The sequence below is a fragment of the Coturnix japonica genome, chromosome 11 (genome assembly GCF_054131305.1).
Source record: "Coturnix japonica strain WE chromosome 11, WE-NBRP24, whole genome shotgun sequence".
Classification (NCBI taxonomy): Eukaryota; Metazoa; Chordata; class Aves; order Galliformes; family Phasianidae; genus Coturnix; species Coturnix japonica.
Genome location: NC_140673.1, coordinates 7,383,797 through 7,399,274, shown reverse-complemented (window position 1 = coordinate 7,399,274; position 15,478 = coordinate 7,383,797). Strand labels below are relative to the sequence as shown.

The window sequence follows — 15,478 nt, the reverse complement described above, 5'->3', positions numbered from 1 at the left end:
TACTAAACTAGCTTAATTATCAGCTTTTCCACTTTCAAGACATGCACGAAACGTACACCTGGCAGTCACATCTGAATCGTATATTCAATATGTAAGCAAGAACATTATGGTTTTTGGAAGAAGTATTACATACATTTTATCTTGCCATCATTAAGAGAGTTTGCTAGACACACTGGGATCCAATTGGGAAATGGATGCAATGCACCACAAAGTCAGTTTCCCTAAAAATGGTTTTATCCACAGCAGGCTCTGAGTTGAGATGTAATTCAGCATTCACTTTGAATAGCAATCTTCTGTTTTTCAAATTCATTATGGTTAAATGTTAGCTTATGTCATATAAGCACTTTATCTCTTGTCTGGGTGCACGTCTTTACTAATCTGCTTTGAGGTAAACTTATATAAAGAACACCAAGTTACAGTACTAACTATATAGGCTACTTCTCATTTTTGCTTCTAGATACAAACTTATTGGCACCTTCAAAGACACATAAAACTGATTACCAAAACACCATTATATACTTCATAGGCAACAGATGCATGAAGTATTCTACTTCACTGAAATATTTGCCCTTAAAACTGTTAGAAATCCAGTGCCACTGAATGTCATTGTGACGGACCTCACCTCTACAGAGCACAGTTACACAGTTGTGATGTGCACACGGTAACAGATTCTAACGAGAGAGTGTGACCCAAAACCAAAAGGCTTTCCTTGCTTTACCAGAGATCTTAGACACTAAGGCTACAGGACCACATTCGTAGATTATAAAAACATCAAAAAGGCCAAACCAAAAGTCAGACATCTCCTTCCACACACTTGTGCAGGAATCCACAACTTGTCTATTTAAGCCCCTTTTTTTTTACTATTGGCCCCAATACAATTCAGGTACTGTATGACATACTAGCTCAGCATTAGTAAGGATATAATCGTTTTGTCTGGACTTTATCTGGTCTAAAAACTCTTGGTACACAAAGAACAAATAAAACTGATACAAGCGTCTTTAATCACCAGAATTTCCATTTAAGTGAACCTGTATATTTTTCACACCATTAAGAGTTTTGGTCTATAACACACCTAATTTGTTGGAGATAGTGATTTTTATTTCTTAATTTTAATTTCTTTTTGTATCGACTTACTTTTTGATGCCAGTGGCTATATTGCCTTGTGCTGTGAGGACCTCAGTGGACAAAAGAAGGTTCCTTGCAAGAATTTTCCCTCAAAACTTTAAAAAGTCAACCAGAGATTTGTTGACTTGAATTATAGCAACTTACTAATCACTAAGGCTTCTGTGATTTACAAAAAAGAGTGTAAATTGTGGAAGAAGGCAACAAATTTTATATGGGAAAATAATGGATTTTACCTTTTATGACTGAAAAATAGAAGAGGTAAAAATCCTTGAGACCAGAACTGTATATCTACGTTATATATCGGTGCCAAAGTCAGCCAGAGCATGCCATCGAGTCAAATTTAAAAGGAAGAACAGAGACAGATGAGAGAAGACTATCTGAAAAATGCAAAAAAAATAGTCACTGGGAGTTAGATTCTTTCCAGTAAAGAATGTCTAAATAAGCGCTTGTGCATCTCTGTTTGATTTAAGACACTATAACAGACTGAACTCCACCCTAGGTTCTCTTTCTTGTTCTCTAGATAGGGTTTCCATATAGTGTTTTACTACTCTGAATCTACTGAATAAGAATATGATTATTCTGGAAGGCTTTCAAGTGCATAGTCGCTCTTATAAATCCATCTATTTTTTTCTGGCAAAAAATACAAGCACATTATTTGCACAGCAAGTTATTTTTGTCTAATGATACTTATGTATTCTCCCTTCAAGACAAACTTTTTTGCACATTAAGTGTTGTGGGAGGGAATAAAGCATTTGATACATTTAGAATAATATTTTTGTACCATAACTTTGATAAAATTCACACAGCAAAGCATTACAGTGTCTTCATCTGAATGCTTTCAGAGTGATCTGGCGGAAGTTTAAGTGAAAAAAACAGAGAGCTTTTCCTTCCAGTTTATGCTTCTCTTTCTGGACCTTTCTCCCCTGTGAGGTTAATATTTCTTAAATTAGGCTACCTTAGGCCAAGAACATTCCATTCAGTTTCACTGAATAGAAGCTTTTAGTGTTACACCTTGGTTGCTTTCTTTGCCAAAGCTTCTACGTGCATGGTGGTGAGCACTACCTCAAACAAGGCACTTCAAGCACAAACTGTAATCGTGTTAGTCTTATTAATTACCAGCTGGATGAAGATCTAAATACTCAGTATAGCTCAGACCTAAAATATACAGGGCAAACCACAATTTTAATCTCACTAGACATTGAAGGAAAGGGTGTTCGTGGCACACGGCATAACCTGGTTTAAGGAACTCCTGGAACTTCCAACATTTAGCTCCTTAATTTAAGATGAAGAATGGGCACGCTACTTTTATGACTAAATTATATTTCCTGTCTGCTGTAGGGAGTCAGAAGGAAACTGAGGCAGTGGAACAAATGGGAAGAAGGCACTGCTGAGCACAGTCTTGGGACTACAGTAACCATAAGGGAGCCATAATAATCAAAAGAGGAATCAAAATAGTCATTTTGATTATTTAAATTTGAAAATATTAGGAACAGTATGGATATTGTATGCTGTGCTTTTGTTCCTTGTACTGTAAAGAAAAAGGATTTTTACTGAAATGATACCTAGCATTTTCACTGTCTCAACCCAGTAGAGCAGAATAACATGACTGTGGATTTAGCAAAACAGAAAGATACAAAAATCAAGTCATAAGCACTGGGAAAAAAACTTTCTTCATAAGATGGCTGCCACTGTGATAAAAATAACATGCTGAAGCTTCTTTAGTGCTCAGAGCTGCTACTTTTGACAGTTTTGCTAAGGTAAAGCCCTACACTTTCCAAAAATGACCAGAGTCTATCATTTTTTAATACCTAAACATTCTGCTCTCAAGTCATTTCATCAGTGTGGAGGATAAACCACAGAATTTGGCAAAAAAAATCCTTATTTACAATTTGCGAAAGTTTCAGAAAGTGGAAGAATCCTCGTCAGCTCTGAAATTACTTCTGTAAAACACTACCTTTACTGCAGAACAGTCCTTCATCTCATTACTTATTCCACTGTCTCAACCCAAAAGACAACATTGGCATTCTTCTTTCTGTCCATATACCTTTATGTTTGCTAAAATAACAAGGCTTACATATAAAATTTCATAGATAGAGCTTTGAGTTCTTACATCAAATCTATCTAGAAGAGTTCAATGAGCTCAAATGTCATTAAGAGATTATGCTAAGCTATTTCTTATAACTCTTGAGATCCTTCTCTCACTTCTTAATTCTGTAAAATGATTCTGATACATCTTGTGATGAAGTCATACTTTTTGATTTAAGGACAGATCAAGTAATAGAACTTAGCTTTTATGAGGATAGAATGAAGTACTTCTACTGAAGTTACTGAATAGAAATTTCCCAGTGAAAAACAAGGGAGATTCTAAGCTATGACGCCTAGTGAGATCCTGAGAATACGGGAGAGAAAGGAAGAGCCAACAAAAAAAGAGTAAAGAGAGAGGCAAGAAAAGATAGCTAAAACTTTAAGAAGGATTATTTGCTACTGCATAATGAGAACGCATCTCCAAGACTACAGACAAGCTCTGTGGAAGTAAGCGTCAGGGGGCAGCACAGACTAGCCTGAGGGGACGTAAACTGAGCGGAACAAAACCAACATCACCAGCCAGGGCCCAGCACCTGAGCAAGGTCAGAACGGCGCTTGCGAAGATGGCAGCTATCCAACAGTGAGTCTAGATCAAAGGCCACAATTGCTGGGATAAGGTAGGTCTACAATTAAGGGAGAGAGACAATCCAAAGAACAACTCCAGGTCCAGTTGTTGCCGTGCACATCCACATTACTGTGACGCTCTTAGGTCAAGCTAGGAAGTTCGTAGGTCACAGCCTGAACTGAGGAGCTCAATGGCTAAACGGGTATAATTAGTAGTAATACTAAATGGCACTCCTTTGCAACTCTAAAATCACTTATTCTGAGATATACGTGGATCATTTGATGTAGTAAAACATGCTGCCATCACATTCGTACATGCATTACTGGCCTGTACACCTCAATGCGAGGCCATGTAGAACTGAGGAGTGGTTTGTACTAGTTACGTAGTAAGTTGACTTAAGTTTTGCAGAATGGTCGTGTCATCTGCGCAAACTGAGGAGGCCCTGGGCAGGCAGATTTGAAAATATGTTTTTTGTGCACGACAAAAATTTTTTATAGATGATATTTTCTACTTGAGTACACAAATCAGTGTTCTCAAGCATTTCAAGGATACTTGAAATGAACCAGCCCAAGAAAGATGCAATTTACAGTACAGAAGGAATGAGCCGGTGTTGAATTATATGTTTATAAAGCATGTTTATACTTGAATGCTGTACAAGTATCTCTTTTGCCCCTTAATGCTAATACTCTCAAAATTAATATTACCTTTAGTTAATTATGGAATATCTCATATTTTCTTTAGATTATCGTATTTGATTAAGAAAAACAAAATCTGTATTTTACATTTCAAGCAACACCCACGCTAACTAAAATTAATTGAAAATGACATAGCGTAACAAAGTTCCCGAGTCAAGCTTTTGCTGTCAAGAAGTAATTTTTTTTTTTTTCATTTTCTTTCACTTTTATGCAACCTTGCGACATCAAAGACAAATCTCAATTCAAAAACTCTGTAACACAGACAGGAAAACATGTTCTATTTCCCAAACAGACTTTGATATATAAAATCTTAAATGACCTTGACATTTGAAGGTACCATCTACCCTGTCTACCCGCAGGATATGAAAATCCACTTTACAATTATATATTTTTTAAATTTTTTAACGGTAGACACTAATATGTACTACTGTAGACAATTTAAAATTAATATGGTGTTTGAGAATGCTTCAGAACATCCTAAAAAGTCAAGCACGTAACAAACATCATTGAAACAAAGTAATGAGCAGCTGAAGCAACCTAGTTTTAGCAATGTTTTAGTCATCTGTTGTGTCTCCACCTTAAAAGCATATCATGGAAAGCTATATACACTTCATCTCTTACTCAGGCAATATTCTCACTGAAGTCATAGAATACCAGTGGGATTGGACCTGCAATGTATAAATCTAGAGCAAATGTCTTTCTTAACAATTGTTGAGCCTGTGTGGTAATTCTAATCTGAGACTTTTTTAAAGGAAAAGAATGTGTGAAGTCATGGCACAATCAGCTCCCTTATATTATCACCCAGGCACGTGGTCAGCCTTTCTGGCTTTCTGGGACTTAAGGAATGGCACAGAACTCAGATAGTCTCCTCTGGGAAGGTAGAAGACATGGCCTTCATCTGAATTCTAGGAAGCAAATTGCTTCACTTTATACAAGTAAAGGATACACAAGGATACACTGAGAAACTGATCTAAAGTGTTCTAGAGTCATTATAAAGGCAGATTAAGAGTACTAAAGTATTATGATTAAAAGCAGCTTAGCAGCTGCTGTAATTCAAAAATGTCATTAAATGATTTCAAACATGAGAAAGGACTAAGGTCTTTTTAGAATTAAAATGTGTTGAAAGTGCTAAGACATTTTCTCTGAGCTGCCCGGCTGAGATCCAGCGCTGCTACCTCTTGGAGCTGAGGAAGGCACTGCCATACAGTGCATACACAACTTCAAACCAGCACGCTACTCACAGTAAAAAGTTACACCATCTCAAATACATGCTTTTGTGAGCAGTTACAGGAGGCAGAAATAAACTATACTGTGTGCAGAATAACCAAAAACTGGCATTGGATTCCTCCTTGGAAATCACTTGCAGCCCATCCTTTCCATATTTAGTTTTGTTTTTGAAACCTCTAAAATGAATAATATGAAATATTCTACAGAATTTGTGACAGGCTGCCAGAAGAGAAAGATATTTCATATGCAATCCGAAGCAAAGGAAAAGCTATATCAAGAAGTATATCCAGATTTCTAGTACTGAAAGTTCCAGTGTAATACCTAGAAGTACTGTAGTACACTGGATGATTGTCAGACTGGCAAGAAAGAGTTACAGTGCAATTATCAACTTAAGCTAACTAACACTGCTGTCAGAAGTTATGTTACCTCACTCAAGGCCACATGTTCTTCCCTGGGCTGGCAGACTGTCGATTTGGTTGTACTGCTTGATGTTTCTGCTTGCCTGCTGATCTGAGTTGAAAGCTGTTACTGATAGTAAAGGAGTTATTAGCTGTAGGCACATACCTGAGATTCCTCTGCTGCTAAATGAGCTTCTCAGTCCCAGTGAAGATCTCAACTCCTCCGGAGGACAGTGCAGGCCACATCTAAGTTAGGAGCTTTTCTTTACCTTGATTTCAGGAAACGTAACATTAGACTTTGCCAGCCGTGACCATTAACACCTTGATTTTGAACATGGTGTTTGCGAGTCACTAAGTGAGGTGGCTACATGTTAAAAAGCAGAAAAAGCTGTTTTAAGATAAAGTTACCACTTGTCAATGTCACTCAGTCCTCGGTAGTTGTTTCCATTTTCCATTGAAGTTGAATAAACAAGTCATTTGCTCTTCTCCTGCAGAGAATCTCTGATTCTGTTCATGAAGAAGGATAATTCTTTACCTGTGTAGTATTAACTGATAGAAATAACAGGTCACTGAGTAGCAAAATTCAGAAGGGCTCGAATGGCTTTTAGAGAAGTAATAGAGTAACTATAGGCCAGCATTTAAAGTATGTGAATTATGTATTTTTTTTTTAAGTTCCAATTTGTAAGTCTTACACAACCCCTTTAAGCCTATTTTGAGCTGATATCATTACATGGTATTTTTGAGGGTTTGGGGTTTTTTTGGTTTTTTTCCTCTTTTCTTTTTACACTGTGCAGCAAACTGAAAGATTCTCCACTATTTTTACCAAAAAGTTCACGCTAAACTTTATCTTTCTTTTACCTTTGGGTAGGCTTTCAGAATTTCAAAGTAAAAGTTGCCATGGTATTTTTAAGATTAGTTTTCTATTCTTAGTATGTAAACCTTTTTTCTTGTATTTCCTTAAATATAAATAAAGGCCACATTGCCGCATGCTGAATCAACAATAAATATTTCCTGTGAATTTGATTTCATTTCCAAAGTTGCTGACCAGACTTCTATGTGTGATTCTATCAGATGACCATCTGGGAGACATCTGTTAAACCGTAATATGTCCCAGATGGGGAACATGTCCTGCGGTCCAAAGTAAAAAACTGGGGTAACCTTCCACTTTTGTACAAGTGTTCTTTAAGAAATAGCAAACAATAAATAATAAAAACTGGTCAAGTTGTTCCTGGAATTCTGTGGATAAGGCCCACTTGTGAACATGGCAGTCTCGTACTTGATCACGGTACTTAATTGTTCATTGTTTTTGTTCTGTGTCTAAAGGGCAGCATGTCATACATCTTAGAAAAACTGAAAAATTTAGTTTAGTTGTGAACTCACTTCTCTTGTTGCTTTCAGCTACCCTAGTAGGCTTTAAGAGATTACTAGTACTTCAAAAAATAACCATATAGCTCTTGCTAGATATGTTCAAAGTGTTTACAGCAACACCAGCCATATTTTTACAAGCTATACAAGCTACATTTGACAATAAATATATTGTAAAATTTAATTTAGTTTAAAAAATATATTCTCTCAGAGCAATGCATACACAAGAAAAGCAAATAAGAACAACCAACAAACTTCAGTCGAGATAGAGTCTCCATACCCATAATTATTGAGTTTCAGAAAACTATGCTAGTAAGGAAAAGTCTGTGTTATATATAATTTTACTTTATGCCAGTCCCCTCTATTGATATATTCATGCCCTTCCATTAAGAATGCACTTATTTGGCTTGCTTTATTCTAGCATTATTAAAAATACATATAAACAAACAAACAAACAGAAAAAGCTCACTACACTGTGAATATTGTGAGGCTTAGAATAAACTGTGTCTTCTAAATCCAAGCCCTACATTTCAAATCAAGGACATCTGTCCTTTTCTCGAGGAGTGACTTGGTATGGCAGTAATAAGACGCTGACGTTAACTAGCTAGCACTAACCTTATCTATTAGTTTATGTGGCACAATACATATACGTTTAAATACTTTACCACTGAAAAAGAATAATATGCAGTGAATATCAGTGAACTGGAACAGTGCCCTTGTGTATGATAGCGTGAGATAAATCTGCCGCTGGCACTTCACAGTATTGTTCTGTGCAAAAGAAGGAATGCCTTGCAATTACAAATGTTGCAATCAATTCCCAATTTTAGTGACTATATGTTTACTTGGTTTGCTACAAGATAATAAAATTAGTTACGTTATTTAGTTGTGGTTTTAGTTATTGTACTCCAATATGGTTACGTTTACATAAAAGTAAATCCAAAATTAATTTTATTTTATTATTTATTTTATTCCTGACTTTCTAATACTTTGTTCTGCTTCTTAGTAATGAATACTGTTTGGCTGAAAAGTGTGAAGGCAGAAGTGTGAACACGATCAGCCTTCAGACATAGCACTGCAATGTCCTGACCACGCTGTAGACAGACTGTGCTGCAGATCTGCTAGGATTTTCTTAATGATCTTGGACAGCTATGCTTTGCATGATTGTTAGATTGTGCTAAGCTGTTCTACTCTACAGTGTCTAGTACAGTCAGTACTTTTGTAACGAAATTTTAAAAACACTCTCAGAAAATAGTCTGTGTTCCCATTCTTCAACAAAATCATCCTACAGTAACATCACCAAAACAAAACCCTGTAGTAGGCATTTGTTCTGTTTTAATATGGAACTCAGTCATCACTGAAATTTGCTGCTTTTGCAGCAAAATCCAGTTAAATGATGTGTTCAATCCATTCAGGAAAAAAGCTGTTTTTCCCTTCCTTTATGCTGAAGGCATCCAGAAATGACAGGATATTATGTGTGTGGACTTGCCTAAACTAACGTCAGATCTAAGAACTAGGGAAGGCATCAGGAAGCAGTTATTTGATTGAAACCAGGCATAACAGATACCATTTTCTCAAATGCAGCAACGGATAGAAAGTATACTAAGAAAGTTCTGTCTTGCTGTTGCTTGTCTTTTGCTGGCCAGGTACAGAAAAACAAGGATCTAAGATGTCTCAGTAATCTGGAAACAGCTACTGCGAGTAAAATTTATCCATCAAATCCAACATAGTTAAAGCCCATTTACAATGGGCAAGTATCTATAAGCAAGTTTGCAGTCAGTACCTTACAGGTGTGAGACAAGCACACTTACAACAGGTCCAGTGAGCCTGTGACAGATAAACCTACTAAATGTAAGCAAATGCCATAAGGCAGGTAGCTAAACCTGATGCTATCTTTGTTACATATAATTTAAAAATAGCTCTGACCTGTAAATTCTATTCATATCTAGTCCTTGTACCTTTACCTTCACGCCTGGCCTTTTACTCTCTAGCTTGCTTATCTTGCTGTTTTTTCTGTGTAATTCCACTCTGTAAAGTGATGAAGTTTTCACTTTAATGTTTATCATTAAATCTCTTCATTATCAGAGCCAGCATTTGAGGTGTAAAATGAAATAAATTGTCTTCTCATTTGCTCAAACTTAGTTTAAGCACCAAAATCTGATACTGCAGAGCACATGGGAAAGAGCATACTGTATCCTATCGCGAAAGTGGGAAGACTGGCAAAAACAGCTATTCGTGGAATGCCAGAACATTTCTGATTATTGGAACACATGTCACAAACATGTTTTCCATCCTGTGTCAAATTATAGGCAAGCAGAACTACACACAGTAACAGCTTTGCTCACTTGTCCTAACCTTGAAAGGTGGCATTTGCATTTCTCAGTTCTTAGCCTTCTGCTTACACTTTAGTTTCTGGCATCGGTGCTGTCTAATGCAGCAAGGGGTGAAAAGTCCACAGGGGAGGAGTGCATGGAAAGTGGGAAGAGTAGCTAAAGCAGGATGGTTTGATTTTAAGATACCCCAGTATCTTCCTCAATTGGCAATACCTCTGTGTTCTACTCACTATAGAATCCTGTATTATTTTTGTTTGACTTCACTTATTTCTTTAGGTTCATTATGTAGTCTGTATCTGTGACATAATCTTTCATAAGGACATACACACAAATGATTTATATGGGTGATTCATGTTCAACTACTCTGACTTCACACATATTCCAAAAGCTGAAAGCTTCTTATTGTTAAAACTGAGCAATACTGTTTTAAGTGAGAAAAATCAATCTGACATAAAGCATTTTAAACATCAGCATATGTGCAGTTATCTGAGCAGGTAACATAAATATGTTTATCTCTGCACATCTTGTCTTGACAAAGAAATAATTATTTACTGTTATGAAGTCTTTCTTTCTTATGTAGAGAAACATACAGTACTGTATGTTGTAATTTTTATATTTCAACTGCCTCTTAATAAGGTTCCTATCACAAATGTATAGTAGCAGCAGAACAATGATTCCCATTAGGGAAAAAGTAACCGTGTTCTCCTGTTATGCTATTCAAGTTAGTAGAGACTTTGAGAACAATAGAAAATGAGTTTTTATTCTGTCAAAATGAAAAGAAGTCATATTTCTTTACCTAGACTATTCAGACTGACAGGCTGTCAGAACTGGTTCTCCTGATCCAAAAATGAGAATCTTATAGGCCACAGAATAAGAAAATAAACTTTGGATTTTCTGATCTCAAGTGACTTCTTTTATATGCTCTGTATGTCTTATCTTTATGTGATTTGTATTAGTGTTCAGGTTCAGACAATTTGGCCATTCCTAGATTTTTGCTTCAGAACAATCCTTTAAGTTTTAAAAACCACCGACTTCCTCTTCATTTTCCTATCCAACAATTGGGCATTTTATCTGCTTAAGGAGTTAGTTCGGGTGCACAGCAAACTCATGTGTTCCCACAAGTCCAAACGCAAGTTCATAGTCTTTTCTGTGTTCAGGATATAATCCTGTGTTTGGAGGTAGAACTTCCTACCAGTCTGTACCCTTCTATCCAAACAGGACCAGTCTTCTGGTCTTGAACTCAACAAGATACTTTGTTTTAGAAGCTTTAACAAGAATTGTATTCAGCTTTCATTTTCTGGAAACTGCTGGGTTGAATATTTTGAAACTGCATTGTGTCAAATGCCTGAAGAAGAGATCAAGGTATAATGGAAATGTGATTTCTCAATTAATCCCAAGTGGGCAGTAGATTTGAGTAAAGCTTTACCTGCAGCAGGTAGGAAGCAAGGTTAGGACTTCTTGAGTGGGATCAGTCTGGCTACATACAGTCGTCTACCTCTTGAGCTGGCCGTCCCAAGTCAGTCATTAGGATGCGGTTTGTATGTCCAGTGTTACACCCACTTTTTGATGGGAAGAAATGTGAGGAAAATAAAGCAGATGAACTCTGTCAGAAATATGAAACCGCTGAATCACATTGGTTATACTTTATCTTTTGTGCTTATTCCAAGTGACATAACTAGCTGCTAAATGTAATCTACTACTACATGTGGTAGTTTGTAACATAAGATCTATTTAATTCAAATAAGCAGCTTTAAATCCTAGGCTTATACATAAAACAAATAGAATACTATAGGCTCTGCTAAATGAACATTTATTACTTTATAGGACTGCCTGTAGAATCTGAGGACTTAATTTTGAAAAAGCCTTTCCTGTGTTATTCTTTTTAGGTGGTTAGGCAATAATGTAGTTGTATTTATCATTCCACACATTCAGCTACCGACTTCAAATGTCATGGAATCACCAGATCTAATGATATAAAAAGAGTATCGATGTAGTAAATTATGTTATTCACATTGCTCAAACCAAACTCAGTCATCCTGTAACATGTAAAGTTCCTGCTTTGTTTCAAATCTCTGTAACCAGCAGAAAATAACATAATTTTATGCATAGCAGCTATCAATTAAAAATAGAATATGTAAAGTATGTTGCCTGTCATTTGTGCTTCAGAAATGTTAACTTTATAATGTTTGGTAACCATACCAAAGCAAAAAAGGAACATAAAGGAAGACTGTTATATTCTCTTACTGGTTTGAATTTAACATCTTAGATACTCAGCTGATTAACCAAACTGTTATGCACTGACATTGTTTTGTCCATAAATCTGTGTTAACTCAATACTGCCTTCTAATCTATACTTCCACTATACTTAAAATCTATTTTTGTCTTACATCATTTTCTTTTTAGAAGATTTGACCATCCCGTGCACTCGAGATGTGAAGTTGCAATGAAAAAGAAGTACTCTGTAAACACATAATTGCTGAATATGTTTTATCTTACTGTTTTTTACTAGCATACATGTATACCCACAGTTACCATATTACCTTTAACATATGTAGTTTATCACCTTTGTTATCAATCTATTACAAATAAATTCTGATTAATCATATCCTGCTAACTGAGATCACAGCAAATATTCAGATTTCACCAGTTCTTACACGTTCTGTAATGGAAAAAGTATCTGCAGTTGCTATGGATGCTATATATTGTGATAGGTTTTCTATAGGCAAAACTACTCCTGCATCTACAGCCTGCAATGTAAGTACATCTACAATTCACTGTTGAAGATTCTTATTAAATTCTTATTCAATATTCTACAAAAGCAAAGACCAAAATAATGCATATGTACAATTTTCAAAGCACAGTTTAAAAACAAATATCATAGAAATACTGGTACATTCAAACCTGAATGGCAAAACAGAAACTTCACTTAGAGAAATTCAAATATGTCCCTAAACCTACTATTTAAATATATATCTTACGTACATCAGATATATCTGTTTGATATTATCTTATCTAAATAAAATATAATAAGGAAATCCTAGAAATTATGTGTCTTGCATGTATATTGATGTTTACTGCCTTTGATACATTTAATGTAATAGAATGAATTGTTCAGAAAGATCTCACCAGCTGTTACACTGTTGGTGCGCTTAGCCAACTCCACAGAAGGTACTACTCCAAGTACATTAAAGTAAGGTTTAATGTTCAAAATATGGTCGCAGCTTTGACATGATCTAGAATCCACTGAAGTCATTTGCAGAACTTAAAACAGTTTCACTGCATTTTAAAACAGGCCCCAGGCAGCTCATCAGCGCTTCTTTCACCCTGCTTATTCTAAGAACAGAAGAATGTAAGAAATGTCTAACAAGAGCAGACTAATTTGTCCATCTCCTTAACTATTTTGAATCAGCTATGACAGGTTTTGAAGGAAAGTAGTAAGAATCAGATTGTGTAACACTGTAAGAAACACCCATATTTCTGCCAAAGGAAAGAAATATATTCCTTAAAGCCTCCTGATGAACGTACATTATTATAAATTTTGTCCTAGCAAATGTTACTGCATGTATTTTGAGCTTGACCTTTCTGCTTCCACATCTGTCAGAATAGGAGCTTATTCTGATAAATTTCTTAGGCTAACTACACATTAGACACAAAATGTTTGTAACCTTTTAAATGTTTAAAAATCAAAGGCCAGCATCCTTTTCTGGACTATTAACTACACTGACCACAGGCAAAAGTAAGGACAACTATGTTTTGTTTTCAGAAACAAACAGAATTACATTATTTCAACAGTAGCTCTGTTGATGCTAATGGAGCCAAGCAAACTCATATATTCAGGAGCAAGTTTATAAGCTCTACGTATTTCATTTACTGCTTCATTCAGTTGGAGGATTCATCTCACTTTTCTTCAGTTGACTCCAGAATGAGATGTATATTTGCAAATGTTGCACAAAGTTATTTTAGAACTTCTGAATGTGTTTTGCATGGGGAACTGGCAAGTATGACATTTCCTGTGGCTTATAAAGAGCACGTATTTATAGCTCTGAGCTTCCGTAGGATGCATTGATTCTGTCACAAATTCCTTGCATGAATACATGCTTTCTATGAGACCGGAGTAAGAACACTGATTGATTGATAATGTTTGCTTTTGGCCTTCTCACATATATCACAATGGGTTCATGATTTTCTTAGCAACAAATGATCTGTATTTTTGAAAATGGCAATGGCAAACATTAGATAAATAAATAAATAAATAAATTTCAGGTCTATTCTTTGTTGAGGCTTTAGAAAGAAATTATGCAGTCTCAGAAGTGGGATATGAGATATGAGTACCTGCACAAAGTTCATCCGAATTAATGGAGCATGAAGGAAGAAAATACTAAGGTTCAATTCTCGAACAGTCTTGTAAGAGTCAAGTTAGGACTCAGGACTGTACACAGCCTGATCCTATTCGCTTTCTTGGCATCATGATTGAGGAGGCAGGAAGACTTTACAACCACCGATGTCTCCTGTAGTGCTCTGTAGAGCACAGCTGAGAAGTATGCTGAAACTTATCTTTGTGTGTTAGTTTACAGCCTTACCTTAAGATTAATGAGTAATGCTTCCTCACTGGACCTTCCTGGGCTACCTTGTTCTCTTCTGAATATAAAGGGAGCTAATGTACATTAGTATCAGAAAACTAAGATTTTGCTTGTGAATTATTTCTTATGTTACTAGCAATGTTTATTTCACATTTCCAAATCGCTTCCTTGTGCATATAGGTTGGAAGTTCACGTGAGGCTTGATCTTACAGAGGCAGAGTGCCCTGACTAGAGAAGCCATACATCCTTTCCTCTTGAAGCATCGGTATCTCCCAAGCACTCCATTCTTTTTGTAACATCTTCATGCCAAGAGCTGCATAGAACAGACTGAACAGACTTAGGCCTACTGCTGCTATCTTTGTTTTCACTTAACTTTTCCAACGCATTTTCTCCCTTCACTTTCCATTAATTCTCCAGTAAACCGAGTCCATTTAGTAGAAGAGAGTCTGCCATTCCACCTTGAATTTGAAGGTGTTGCACAGCACAAGTTCACTTTCAATCTGTTTACGCAAAGAATTTGGGCTATTCCATGTATTCTCTAATATACTCCCTTCAAGTCATCTGCTTCCATTAATGAATAATAAAAAAAACCTCAGCTTCCATTACAAGAAGATGCAAAAGGCCAAGAGCATAATCTAAGAGAACTTGCTGTGCAATATAAACTAATAGCTTCTCAGGTGCTTCAGTTTTCCATACCTCTGGTAAGTGAAAAAAAGAACACTTTCATAAATACCTGATCCCATTCTGGAAACCCAAAAACAGTACCAAAAACGTCATTAAGAAGAGCTCAAACCTTTTCTTCTTAATTTCTGTAAAATCAGAATAATTTCACACAATCGGGGATTTGCTCTAAATTTGCACTGTGATAAGAAAAAGACTAAACCTGGTAAAACAAAAGGACAGTATTATTTAGTAATACCAGTATCCTGATGCTACAACAGGACAATAACCATTTTTATCCTTCGTATTTAAAAGTCTGTGATATTCAAACACGTAACCAATAGAGGTCACTGTTAACAGGGAAATGTAAAAGATTCCTCGGAGGAAAGCAGGACAGGGTTAATACGGGGCTATCCGGCCGCAGCCAGCCGGATCTGGGGGCTGGTCC

At 36.2% G+C, this 15,478-nt stretch overlaps 1 long non-coding RNA gene across 1 annotated transcript; it reads right to left on the bottom strand.

Moving 5' to 3' along the window:
- Positions 1–1,155: 1,155 nt before the first annotated feature.
- LOC146758987 (uncharacterized) lies at positions 1,156–11,326 on the bottom strand. Its single transcript, XR_014932598.1, has 4 exons — positions 11,217–11,326; positions 6,504–6,630; positions 6,262–6,364; positions 1,156–1,502 (listed from the first exon to the last, which is right to left on the bottom strand). It is a non-coding gene; the product is annotated as an uncharacterized LOC146758987 (long non-coding RNA).
- Positions 11,327–15,478: the final 4,152 nt, after the last annotated feature.